This window comes from Lasioglossum baleicum, chromosome 8, assembly GCF_051020765.1.
Source record: "Lasioglossum baleicum chromosome 8, iyLasBale1, whole genome shotgun sequence".
NCBI lineage: Eukaryota > Metazoa > Arthropoda > Insecta > Hymenoptera > Halictidae > Lasioglossum > Lasioglossum baleicum.
This window is the reverse complement of record NC_134936.1, coordinates 6,692,757-6,706,741: the sequence shown is the minus strand read 5'-3', so window position 1 is coordinate 6,706,741 and position 13,985 is coordinate 6,692,757.

The window sequence follows — 13,985 nt, the reverse complement described above, 5'->3', positions numbered from 1 at the left end:
ACCGCGTTCTAGAGATCGATGTCAACGGAAAACCGCGTTCCGTCTCGATAGAAAATGTGAAACCAGCGTATCACTTCCGAGAGGAATTAGCAACCTCGTCTAGCGAACCCTCCGACTCGAATCAACGGAATGCGCTGCGAACATATTCACGGGCGAAAACTGTGCAAACAGTCCCGCCGAGTTAATATCGCCGATTTAGTTGTAAGCCTGTTGTATACATGTAAATAGCAATCGCGTAGTTTGTAAGAACAACTTGTATAGTAGATGTAGTGCGCACTCATTGTAAATAGTTCATAGTTATAATATTGTTATATTGTTGCGGTATCCCCAGCATGGCGAGCTTGTATATCGTTGTGTAGCGTCATAAGTCTGCACGTACACACTCGGGGGGGAGTGTGTAGGGATTATGGCGCTCGTGTCGCCATTCCCCTAGGTCGCGCCTAGGGAGATCACCGATAGGGAGTTGGCGGTCCTACTCCCAACCGTCTCTCGTAGCGACCGTTACGCTAGGCACCCCTAGCAGTTCAAAATAGTCAGTTCATAGAGTCAGACGTATTGAACATCTTTATCCAATTGTACTGTGTTTCGAGGCTTACCTCTTTTGTAATATATTCTCCGTCGTACGGTTACGACGGACGTCACTACCGTGTGAATAAATATCATTAAATGGTTCTCGTTGAACTACAAATTCTGCAGTGAATTTTATCCTCAAGTCCTAACTACGTGTTGCAAGTAAAACGTAGAGTAGGCTACGTTCTTCGGTACCTTCCCCGAAGCTTCTGATTCTCTCCGAGAGTATCCATCTACATACATCCTACACAGCGCTGCGGACGCGCGCCATCTGCCGAAGAGGAGGGATATCGACAGTTCGATGCGAATCTTGAAACCAAAAGCACGTGTTCTCGCGACAACGGAAATCGAGATACAATTACGCGAAACGATACACAATTTTGTTCTAAATATTCTGAGATTCAGTTAAGTTAATGGGTTTTTTTGTGTGGGTTGGGCAATTCTTAGCTTAGTTTCTTTCTCAGCTTAGTTCCCTCCCATTCGTTTGCAGTCGTCCCCTCTTCCTACTGATATGTATTACTCTGATTGGTGTTGTGATGTATTGGTATGCGTGTGATAAGCGTGTGAGTCGAAGCAGAGACAGAGAGCGCGCCTGATGAGCAGAGCGATACCGACTGTAGCACCGAGCAAACGTATGGTAGCCAAATCGACGAGTTCTATACAATAAACCTGTAGTTAAGTAAGACGTTGTCATTGATTACACCCTCTCGTACATAACAATTGGCGACGAGGAGTTTGAACCATATACGCGTGGGGAGAAACTGATGGCAGAGGAAGAAAATAGTGAAACAGCGGCATTATCGAGAGAAGAATTGTGTATTCGTTTAGATAGTGCTAGTGTAAAATACGATACAAAAGACTCTACTGAGAGGTTACAGAATAAGTGGTGCAAGTATTTGAAATCGCTTGAAGAAACTCAAAAAGGAGATAAAAAAGGGATTGGAGGTAACGTTGGAAGTGCGATCAGTGAAATGGCTACGATAGACTCGAAAATAAAGCTCGAATTCGAGCTAGGCAAAGACGACTGGGAAACGTTTGTTGAACGGTTGGAATTGTATTTTACGGCTAATAATGTAAATGACAGTAAAAAGAAGGCAGCCATTTTATTGACGAGAGTAAGTGCGGACACATACAAACTAGCAAGAAATTTGTGTCACCCGGCGAAACTCAAGGACAAGGAATACGACGATGTTGTTAAAATTATATCAGACCACCTGTGCCCGAAGCCATCTGAGCCCATGGAGAGATGTAAATTTTATGCGGCAAAACAAGCGGTAACGGAGTCCGTGTCAGATTTTGTAGCACGCTTGAAAGAGTTATCACTGAAATGTAACTTTACGGCAATAGAGACAGCACTACGAGACCAGCTAGTATGCGGATTAAAAGACCGCGCAACGAGAACAGAATTATTTAAGCAAGAAAACGTAACGTACGAGAAGGCATATAGAATAGCATTAGCATGCGAAAAAGCGGAAAGAGATGCAACGTTTTCGGAAAAAATAGATGAGGTAAGCGGACACGGAAGTGAAGTGCATCTAGTAAAAGCCAAAAGTAATAGTAACGGTCGATACTGGAGTGGTAAAGAGGGAAGTACACGCATGGAGGTGAAAGCAGAGGAAATAAGGAAAAGTAATCGAGAAAACGTAATGTGTTACTGTTGTGGAAAGAGAGGACACATCAGAAGAGAATGTAAACATCGATACCAAGCCTGTAGGAAATGTAAGCGCCAAGGACATATAGAAGCGGCATGCCGAAGCCAACAACGAAATGTACAATGCCTGCAAACGTCGACAGAAGAGAAGGAAAGTGGTGATGCGAGCGAAGGAGAAGAGGACGTATACGAATTCAACAACATAACAGCGAGAGGTGAAACCTATAATACGAATAACATAATAAGTGTCAAGGAAGCGCGGTCGCCTATGTATTTAAAGGTAAATATAAATACGATTGATTTTCAAATGGAAGTAGATACGGGATCGTATTGGAGCATAATGGCGGATGAAACTAGAAGTAAATATTTCCCAAATTTAGAAGTTTGTGAGATTTCATTCGCTATGAACGCGTATAACTTAAAATTAAAACCAGTAGGTTTGCTACGCGACTTGAAAGTTCGCTTTAATAAACAGAAGTATACGTTAGATGTTTTGATTTTGCCAGGGAAAGGCGCGACCCTGCTAGGTAGATCATGGTTACATGCGTTTGGGCTTTGGCCTTTATTTAAAATGAATAACATAGAATTAAATACAGATGAAAGTCTGGCTAAAAAAATAGCAAATGATTTCCCGAAATTATTCGGAGAAGGAATTGGCTGTTTTAATAAAGGAACCGTCAAATTAGTCTTAAAAGAAAATGCAGTACCGAAGGCATGTAAACTACGACACGTACCGTTTGCATTGAGAAGCAAAGTCGAAGCAGAATTAAATCGATTAGAAAATCTAGGACATATCGAAAGAATACGAACGAGTGAATGGGCTACGCCGATTGTACCGATAATAAAAGATGATAAAAGTGTGCGTATTTGCGGTAATTTTAAGCTAACAGTAAATCAATGGTTAGTTATAAATCGACATCCATTACCTACGATCAATGAAATCTTTGGAAAATTGCAGGGCGGTCAAAAATTTACTCAAATTGATTTGACACATGCTTATATGCAAATACCAGTACATCCAGATTCGCGTGATATGTTAACAATAATTACACATATAGGTTTATTCCGTTATACGAAGTTAACGGAAGGAGTGGCATCTGGCCCGGGAGAATTTCAAAGAATAATTGAAGATTGCTTACGTGATATTAATGGACAAATCGCTGTTTACTTAGATAATATATATGTCACCGGAAAAGATGATAAAGAACATACAGATACGTTATACAAAGTTTTGCATCGTTTAGAAAACAGCGGATTTCGAGTAAACGTCAAAAAATGTGAATTTAGAAAAGAAAATTTAGAAATATTAGGTTTTGTAATTAGTAAAGGAGAACTTTGTACCTCACAAAACAAAGTAGACGCTATAGTAAACGCACCAATACCGAAAAACAAAAAACAATTGTTGTCATTTTTAGGTCTTGTAACGTATTACGAACGTTTTTTTACCGCATCGTGCGTCTAGATTAAAACCGTTATATGAGTTAACTAAAAGAACTGACTTTGCATGGAACGCTGAGTGTGATAAAGCATATAAATGGTTGAAAGAGGAAATAGCATCATCGAAAGTGTTAACAAATTACGATCCAACGCAAGAGCTCGTGCTTGCGTGTGACGCGTCGAAATATGGGCTTTCGGCAATATTATCACACCGTTTTCCAAATGGTAAGGAAAGACCTATCGCATTCGCATCGAAAGTAATACCGGAAAAAGAGCAAAATAGAGCCATTATTGATAAGGAGGCAGGAGCAATAGTATTCGGTTTCAAAAAATTCTATAATTATATATATGGTCGAGAGATAATTTTAAAAACCGACCACAAGCCATTAGTGTACATTTTTAGACCAAACCAAGAAATACCGCTAACGGTAGCTAGTCGACTCCAAAGATGGGCATATTTTCTATCTCACTTCACGTATAAAATCGAATATGTAAACACAAAAAAAAATGGTAATTGTGATGCGTTATCAAGACTGCCGATTGAAGATAAAACGCCAGTGTTTAGTAAGGAATTTCGAGTAATTAATTATGTGGAAGAAGAATTGAAATTGCTAACGGCTAAAATAATAGCGAAAGAAACAGGAAAAGATAAGACATTAGGTAAAATAATAAAATATGTACGAGATGAGTGGCCGACGCGAGAAAGTATTACGGAGGAGGAGAAAAAGTATTATGCGAAACGACATGAATTATATATAGAAAAGGATTGTTTATTATGGGGTTATCGTGTAATTATACCGGATAGTCTTAGACCACAAATACTTCAGGAACTACACGATTCGCACTTCGGCAGCGTAAAGATGAAAATGCGAGCGAGGTCATACGTATGGTGGCCCAATATTGATGCGCAACTAGAGGAGTTAGCGGCTACATGTAAAGTCTGCATGCAGGAACGAAAAGCTCCGCCCAAAGTACCGCTAAATCCTTGGCCATCACCAAATAAATGTTGGAGTAGGATTCATAGTGATTTTTTAGGGCCGTTCCACGGACATATGTTCATGATTGTAATCGATGCATATAGTAAATGGCCGGAAGTAATTGACATGAAAACGAATACACGAACAGAGAGTACTATAGAGAAATTTAAGAAAATTTTTTCGTGCTTCGGGTTGCCAAACCATTTAGTGACGGATAATGGGCGACAGTACACGAGTAATGATTTTGCGTTATTCATGAAAGAAAACGGAGTGAAGCACACGTTTTCAGCGCCGCATCATCCGGCCACGAATGGTGCAGCAGAAAACTTCGTCGGTATTTTTAAGGACAAGGTGAATAAAATGATTAAATCGGGGAAAAGGCTGGAAGAAGCTGTCAGTAGATTTTTGTTCGATTATCGTAGTACAGAACATTGTTCGACAGGTAGGTCACCCGCATTTATGATGTTCAAGCGCGAGATACGAACGAAACTGGATTGCGTAAGACCAAATGTAGCGGACCAAATTGAAAACGCGCAGTTACAACAAACGCTGAGTAGTAAAGGATCGCGTAATATACAGTTTGTAGAAGGGGAGAAAGTGTGGGTAACTGATTACACCGCAAGGTCGAGTAAGAAAACTCCGGCGATTATCAAGGCTCAGTTATCACCTGTAAATTTCGAAGTTGAGATTTCACCTGGGAAGTGTTGGAAAAGACATGTCGATCAAATGTTTAAGTATAGAGAAGAAAATAATTCGGATAATGATAGGCCAGGAAATCGCAACTTGAAATAATAGTGACACTCGTTAAAGGGAGAAGAGATTGTGATGTATTGGTATGCGTGTGGTAAGCGTGTGAGTCGAAGCAGAGACAGAGAGCGCGCAGAGCAGAGCGGAGCAGAGCGATACCGACTGTAGCACCGAGCAAACGTATGGTAGCCAAATCGACGAGTTCTATACAATAAACCTGTAGTTACGTAAGACGTTGTCATTGATTACACCCTCTCGTACATAACAGGTGTTATCACTGGTCCGGAGCTTTCTTATTGGTCACATTTCCCTTTAGCTGTGGACGTGTGTATCGTGTGTGGTTATTATGGTGGGGTCGTTGGAGCATGCGTAGTGTGATGTTCTGGGGGGCGCGTGTATGGGTGGGGGTGGTGTGTTATGTATTTGGTATTTCGTTTGAATCTTGTTCGGCGCCTTATTCGTTCGTGAATCCTTTGTCAAGTACGAGGCTCTCTACTTTGTGCTCACGGATAATGGTACCGAATTCGTGAATAAGGCGATTCACGAACTCGCACGAACTTACGGGATCGCGATCACGACGACACCTCCGTATCACCCCCAGGCGAATCCTGTCGAGAGGGTGAACCGGATACTAAAAACGATGATAGTATCCTACATCGAGAAAGACCACCGTACGTGGGACGCGCACTTAGCGAAATTTCGATTCGCGTATAACACCGCGTATCATTCAGTGCTGCAAGCTTCACCCGCGTTCTTGAATTTCGGACGGGAACCGAAACCAGCGTCATGCGTCCGCGAGAGAGAGGAAGCGTCGGTTGACCTGGAGGTAGCGCCTATCGAGGGTTGGTCAGAGCGTATGTCGCACCTGGCCACATTACGCCACTGGGTCACCGAAAATTTAGAGCAAGCGTACGAAAAGCAGGCGAAAAATTATAACCTGCACCGAAAAGACATCCGTTTCGTGGAGGGAGACCTCGTCCTTCGTCGGCAGCGCGTCCTTTCGTCCGCCGCGCAGAACATCGCGGCCAAGCTATGCCCAAAGTTTAGCGGCCCCTTCCGAGTCGCGAAAGTATTGTCGTCGGTCGTCTATCGACTAAGTACTCCGGAAGGGAGGGACGCCGGGAAATCGCACGTGTCTGATCTAAAGTCGTACACTCCGCCGCACGACAACGAGCAAGACGGTAACCCCCCCGTTCCCGAATCTTTTCCAGATGCCGTACCCGGGGGAACCGAACGAAGTTCGGGCAGCGAAGGCCCAACTCGAAGGGGAGTTGGACGAGGTGAGGGAGGAAGCCTGACAACTGAAGCAGGCTATTCGCCTCATGAGACCCGAGGAGGGGCACGGGGAAGCCCTACGCCAATGCGAGGAGGTGCGGAAACACATGAAGCGCATCACCCTGGCCACGCGAGTATTGGCGAACTACATGCGCCTACCACCCGGCGAGGAACAGGAAGAGGAGGACGGGGAGAAGCCCCTCTCGACACGAGGGCGGGTCGCGGCCATGCTGGCGCCGCGAAAAGACCCAGAGTCACCTCGGTCGCCGCCGGAGATCCTTAGGACCGCACCGGTGATGGAGGGCGTAGAGACGTGCGAAGATGCGGAGCGCCCAGTACCGCCGCGGCAGAAGGGAGAGGAGAAGGAACAGAGTGGGCCGCGGGAAGCGCCCGGGTCCGAAGAGCCGCCGAGCGAGATGGCGGTACCGTCGGCGAAAGAGGAAAGGGCGTCGAAGGAGGAAACCGGGCCGCCGCAGGGGGGGCAGAGGGGCACCCCAACCCAGCACGCGTCAACCACGGAGCATGCTCCGCTACCGAGGCGGGAAGTAGCGCGCCCGGCCGCCCCAGCAAAGGCCACTTGTCAGGTGGACAAGACGCGACAGGAAAGAACGGCCAGCTGGGGTCAGTTCGAAAGGTGGACCGGCCGTGGATCGGTCCGACCAAAAGATCCAGACGCGTGCTGGAATTGTGGAGAGTACGGTCACGACCGACGCAAATGCCCCCGTAACATCCGCACCCACTGTTTCCGCTGCGGCAGGCCCGACTGCTCCGTACGGACATATCCGGTGTGCAGCCGTTCGTGGCTGCAATCCCAGAAAGCGGGGAGGGAGCCAGCCGAGAAGAGGATGGAGCCGCAGCCACGCCGATCTCGAGGCGCGGACGAGCGCCAGTAACAGCGCTCCTGGGAAATTGGGGGCGGGCGAGTGGCCCTCTCGTGAGGAGGCGCCGAAGAAAATCAAAAAAAAATAATAAATAATTCTTTATGTTTGTACCACTCCGGCTAAAAGGATGACCGCTCTAACGAGGGCAAATAAATTAGTTATTTTGTTGTTTCCCCGCCAGGGATAATTTGAGCGAAAGTTGTTTTCTCGAGACCCCCGATCCCCTCCACAGATCAACCGACGTCTATAGCTCGTTCGAGGTTCCAGTGCTGCTACCGAGGATCGTCGTTCGCTTGTTCTGTCTGTGTTTGTTGTAGGGTATTCGTAGGGCGTGGTTGTCGCTCAGTGGTGAAGGCTCCGGGGTGTAAAGGACATCTCTTGCGGAGGAACGCTCTCTCACCTGTCGAGCCGTGGATCACGGGGGCGGCGAAACCGTGTCAGTCCGGTCCATTTTAAGGGGGGGGGGGGAGTTGTGACGTTGCAACGTTTGCGACGTCCCTTCTCCGGTGATTTCGCGTAGGTTCGAGAACGGTAAAGGACCGGACCGCCCTCTAACGGGACACGTACCGAGACAGGATTCGAGAGCGCTCCTCTAAGAGATCCCGATATTATCGAGGACCTCCTAATGACATCTGTCGCGCGTGCCGAGAACGGCAAGTTTCAGGGCCGTATATGGAACGCGCCTAAGGAACCACCGACCGGCCGAATTGTCACGGGAAACGAACAGTCGCCCCAAGGCCAGGAAGCGCCCGACGGAAAAGCGAATGTCCGTTTCGAGAAATTAGAGCTTGGTGCGAGGACACTCGGCAAGCAAACCGGAGGCGTCGCCAGGACAACAGCTTTCGAACATCTCGTCCGATACGGACCGACGGAATACCCTGACGTCGTCTCGCCCCATCAAGGGAGAGCTGCCCCGGGGTCGGTGCCCTCGCAGCCAAGAAGAGGAAGCCCCTCCGCTGGTCAAGTGAGCGATAAGCTCCTTGACCAATTTCGTGATTGCCCGCTGCCCTAGGGCGCGAAGAGGGTACGCTCCTGGGCCGTAGAGTTACGCCGTGGAAACACGCCATGGGCAATTCGGAAAAGCGGTCGAGTGGGGGGAACCGTGTTCGATCCGCTAGGCGGCCGAAAATCGATGGATCACTGTCGCGCTGGCTATCGTCCGACGTACACGCCATTTTACTGAAATCGTGCTGCGAACAAGTAATAATTGCGCCGCGAAAACTGTGCGTGTCCTGTGAGGGTTCCGTGCGCTTAGGACTCCGTCCAACTGAGCCCAGCCGTAGAGCCAGCTCTATCGGGAGCCGTCCGATTAAAATCCATAACGAAAAACAGCACGAGAAACGGTAAGTCGCACTTGTGATCCATTCGGTATTTTCGTTGCGCGCCGGCTCGATCTTCGTCGTGCGAGGACGAACGCTTCCCGTTCCGTCCTCGATAATTCGCTCGCATTCCTCTCGGAATGCTTTGAGATTGTTCGGGAATATTTCGGGAGAGTTTTCCTCTGTAACTTGCGTGCGAAAGAGTGTCTTACGAGGAGTCGCGTTCGTGAGAGTAATTCAATTCGGTATCTTTGCGTTTCTCTGTCCGTCGGCGTTCGATCGCGTAATCGATAACGTACGCGGCGGGGCGATTCACGTGCGGAAGTCATCGCGGCAGTTTCGCAGTTCGCCGGTCATCTGCGCCTCGCGTTTCCGAAGTTCGTTGCGAACGAAACGACGGTAATTGCCAGCGGTATCGTTGCGAGCGAAATCGGTAGGACAACCGCGCGGCGAACGACCATCTTTTCGCTATCTTGTACGAAGAGCGCGGGCTCTCGGGTCTCGGCCACGTGGCCGCTGATTTTGTAAACTAACGACTGCTACAATAAATAGCTCGAGACCATATCGTAGTCGAATTATTCGATTCCCTGTGAGATCCGTCCTGCCGAGAGGGCTGTCCTAGTCACCCCGTGTTCGAACCATCTGGCCTAGTCGCGACGTCATTTTCGATCCGCGTATCTCGAAGATTCGGCTCTCGACCTCGGCTTCTCCGAGCTCGAGCAGTGCTTTGCGTTTCGTGTGGCATCCTTGCGGTGCCTGGCGCCCGAACCTTTAGCTTTCGTGAGGAAATCGTCGAATCTTCGAGTCTCGTATTGTCTCGGGCGGACCGCGTGCACTCGGCTCGCACGCGGCCTGGTCTCAGCGCCTGTAAGGCCCGAAGGTAACCGGCTTCCGCGGGTCAAACCGCTCGTCGGAAAAAGGTTAACGTGACAATATATATAACTTTGACAAATACTTCGATAACCGTTTCACTGATTTCGATTCCCTTAAAAATGATTTCAGACTATTTCAGAACCCCCTCGCGGCCATAATCGAAGAACAAGCTTCCGAGTATCAAGAGGAACTTCGCGATTTTCATCAAAAAGTTCCTCTGAAGACTAGGAGAGAAAACAGTGTCGAATGTTTTAAAATATTAAATGAATCAAGATATCCTCTCCTCAGAAATTTCGCACTGAGAATTTTTTCAATGTTCGGATCGACATATCTGTGCGTATGTTCGTTTTATAAAATGCGGAATATTAAATCGGAAAAGCGCACCCGGTTGAATGACGCTTCTTTATCGTCTGCGATGCGAGCCGCGACATCTAATCTTTCATTTGATATATCTGATATTCCGAGTACATCTAAACGTCCACGAAGAAGTTTGTCTGAATGACTGTTTAAAATTTTGGCAATGGAATTAAGAAGTCGTTCTCTCTCTCTCTCTCTCTCTCTCTCTCTCTCTCTCTCTCTCTCTCTCTCTCTCTCTCTCTTCCGCATTTATTGTTCAAAGTTAGTTTCAGAAATTGTCATGCAGCAGAGTGGAATAGGCCTACAGGGGAAAACACATTAAAAAACGCATTGACACTAGTACCTCAACGGTAATGTGGAAACCTATTGATACGGGTGTCGCCCTAATGCGCCACGCGCAGTTCATACAGTCTGGGATATGTACGGGCCTGAGGACTAGGGCCGTTACGGAGAGCGAGACGTGCGGTGGGAAAAGGAGGCGGCGCGAGCCGAGAGCGGCCTGCAGAGTCTCCTCCGTGCTGACCACTGTTGTATATAGATCTACGGGAAGTCGAGGAGGGCTAGTTCATCCCTTGATGGGTCTGGTACCCTCCCGGTACATGATCGGCCCACTGATGTTTCTGGGGTTGAATTCCCATTGTTATGTGCCGATGAGGTACCTGGTCGCTGCCTTGTGTGTCCGGCCACGCGGCGGCTGGTTCCGGTTCCAACCGAGGCCCGGTTACAGGATTTTCCGAAGACGAAGGGTCTATGTGCGCGAGGATGCGCACTGTTGTCCAGAACACTTATCTGCCCAGACTTTTGTGACTTCGGCTATGTGTGATGTTCGTGTTAGTGCTACGAATTGCGTGTTAGGCCCTTACGAAGTGGCCCGGTTTATGGGGGAGTTGGCGACCAGTGGTATACATACGTTAGACGATCGTGTTGGTGGTAGGACCTTATCCAATGAACAGATAAAAGTCCTGACGAGTCTGACTTGGGAGCAGTTACTTTGTTTAGAATCTAGATTGGGTTTGTCAAGAAATCGCAGGAGACGTTCTGCTATGCAGGTTTTGGTTGTGTTCCTGTATAAACTGCGAAGTGGAAGTTCAAATGAGATGACTCAGACTATTTTTGGGCTTTCGCATCCGCGGGTAGTTTCCGAATCATTTCATGAATGTATTTCGGCATTTAGCCAGAATGTGTTACCGTTGGGGTTTGGTGTGGGTGTGAAGACGCGGGAAGACTTATTGCGAAATGAAACTACCGAGTTCGTGAGACGTTGTTTTGGGCTGCAGGAGGATCATGTGTCGATGGCACTTACATCCGCCATCAAGTGAGTGCCAACGAGGGATTAAACCGACGAATGTTCAGTGTGCACAAGCAATCGCCACTAGCAAAAACTTTTACTATATGTACAACCACGGGGTATATAGTAGATATCTCGGGGCCTTATAGTGGAACCATGGGGCATTCCGCTATCCTGAAGAGGATCCTGTCGGATCCGTATGGGTTAAGAAGAATTCTCCGGCCGGGGGATGTATTCGTGGTCGATCGGGGATTTCAAGGAGCCGTGCAATATATCAGGGATTGTGGATATGTTGCATTAATCCCCGCGTGACGAGGTCTAAGGACACAGCTCTCTACCTGGGATGCCAATTTGGCACGATGCATATCCCGAGTGCGGTGGGTCGTGGAAGCCGTACATGGGGCGATTGGGCAACGTCACAAGTTGCTGTACCATTGACTAGACAATAGGCTTTTGCCTCATTTACCAGTATTATGCAAGATATCAGGGTATCTTATAAATGAGTTTGGTGCCCGTTTTGTGACCGACTCGGAGACTGCCGCACCCGTGGAACGACGGATGATCCTGCGGTGTATACGGAAAAATCCCCTACTGGATGTTCTACGGAGAGGCATTGGAAGAAAGGGATTATGGGGTTTATGACGAGACGAGCCTCGCTGATTTCCCTCGGCTAACTGAGTTTGAACTCATGATACTATTTGCTGGTGAGTGTTGAGTCCTTTTTGTAGATATTGTTATATGGGTGGATATATATATAAGTATTCTGTGCTATTATTAGTTAATTCGTTATTATTCTAGGTTCGTATCAGTACAACCGGGCTCGAAACGGTTGTGCTGATTTGGTCAGCGGGTGTCAAGTGCCCGCCTTATCGTACTTTAAACTTGGCCGAGATCTGGTTGCAATTAAGATGCCGTCTTCTACTAATACTGCAAGTGGTTACTTGTGCGTGGTACAATATACCCCTTATACGTTAGGGTGTGATGCGGTACAAGGGTACATATGTAGCTGCGTGGGTGGGACACGGTCCGTGGGGTGCTGTATTCATCTATCGGTTTTAATGTATTATTTATCCTACGGTCGCTTTATATCTATCGCGCGTCCTGCTGACTATCTAAGTCCTTTGTTTATTGTGACGTGGCAGATTCAGCCTACGTCACTCCGAACCTTAAGCGAAAGACCGGGTCACTGAAAAGCGGCATAATAGCGAAACGACAATTACGAGCGCTCTCCCTGGGACATCCGAACGCCCAAAGAATAGAATAATCGCATTTGAATGTCGCTCCGCGGGGCGCGACAAGAGTTTTCAGAAACTACCGAAATCGGCGAGGAGCCCGATACCTGTCTCCGGCCGCCGATGGGCGGAAGGCCGCAAGCGGAGACGCTCGGAATACCAATCACAGGGCGCCGCTGGCGAGGAAGACGGCGAGGATTGGACCGAGCCCGGATCTGTCAACCCGGAGAAAGCGACGAGGCTGCTACAAATAAGGACGACCAGCAGTCCACCCTCGTCGACGTCTCATCCGGAAAATGCCATGAGAGCTACACCGGAACGGCTCGAATCCATGGAGGCCGCCTAATCGCCTTATATCGGCCGGGCTTTGGAAAATATAAAATACCGAAGGCCCGTGCCGACATGTCATCGAGGCGTCCCTGCGTTCAGAAACGACGTGATTGGCCCGAGCGTCGCCGAAGACGAGAGTGGGGGGAAAACTCGCTTCCGCGTTCCGAACCATCTCGAACTGGGCCACTGGGTCGAAGGACTGTTTCTAGTACAGACGTGCGAACCTGAGACCGCGATTCAATTAAAGTATTTTGCGACTGCCGCCATCACAGCGAAATTGGTAAGTGCCGGTCAAGCTTCATTCCGAAATATTAAGTGACCAGTTCGTGTTGGTTCGGGGACGTTATTCGAGTTCGCGAAGATTCGTACCGCGGTGTACCGTGTGTTCACCCGCGTTTACCGTTGACCAGGAGTCGCTCTCCTGAGAGGTTCGCGAGGCCACGGATCGTGTGTCGCCGAATCCTCGTGCACTAGCTATTCGGGACCCACGATATTCGTCCGGTAATTCTTTGAGCTGCCCTCGGATCGTTCTTCGGGAGGATAACGTGTCGTATTCGTTTCGTATCGTTCACCGTTCGCACGTTTCACCCAGTCTCGAATTAGGAACGCGTACGTTACCGGAGCTCGGTCGAATTCGTGCCCTCGTGCCTTGTAAATTCACGCGAAGTCCTGTGACGACCGAGCTCGACGCGATCGAAATTATTCCGCGCGATCGGCCGAACAGCCGCCGTCACTTTCGTGTTCGCGCCGGCAAATCTATTGACTACCGCCGGCATCGGCCGGCGGATTGTACGACCACCTCGTTTTAATAAACGACGTAACTTTGCCTAAGAACTATCGAGTGATTTCATTTCTCGTGAGAAACGTTCCCGTCGCGGGGAATGCCCCGTTCCTTTCCTCACGTGGTACCTTGGACCCGTTCGTGGTCGTCACCGGCCAAGTGATACTCGCAGATTCGACGTCAGTCGGAAGATCGAACGCATCGTTCGAAAGTTTCGCGTGGTACGGTATCGTACCTGGCGCCCGTTCACTTCGTGTACCATTTCGT